We start from the raw sequence: 521 nt of genomic DNA on the forward strand, positions 1-521 counted from the left end.
AAAGTTGGAAGCACAGAATCATCTAGAATGTCAATGTTAATGCTGTAGAGTTAAGATTTCCCTTCACTGGAACTAAGGGGCCTAGCCCGACTCATGAAAAAGAGCCCTAGGCCATTATTCCTCCACCAAACTTTACAGTTGACACTATGTATTTGGGCATGTCGTTTTCTCCTGGCATCCATCGGACTGCCAGATGGTGAAGCCTGATTTATCACTAGAGAATGTGTTGTCTGGTGGCGAGCCTTGCATCACTCCAGCTGATGCTGGGCATTGCACATGGTGATCTTAGGCTTGTGTGCGGCTGCTCGGCTATGGAAAGTAATTTCATGAAGATCCCGACAAACAGTTATTGTGCGGACGTTGCTTCCAGGGGCAGTTTGGAACTCCGGTAGTGAGTGTTGCACTTACGGTTGACCCGGGGCAGAAATTTGACGAACTGACTTGTTGGAAAGGTGGCATCTTATGACGGTGCCATGTAGAACATCACTGAGCTCTTCAGTAAGGCCATTCTACTGCCAATG

Source organism: Oncorhynchus mykiss, chromosome 31 (assembly GCF_013265735.2).
Source record: "Oncorhynchus mykiss isolate Arlee chromosome 31, USDA_OmykA_1.1, whole genome shotgun sequence".
NCBI lineage: Eukaryota > Metazoa > Chordata > Actinopteri > Salmoniformes > Salmonidae > Oncorhynchus > Oncorhynchus mykiss.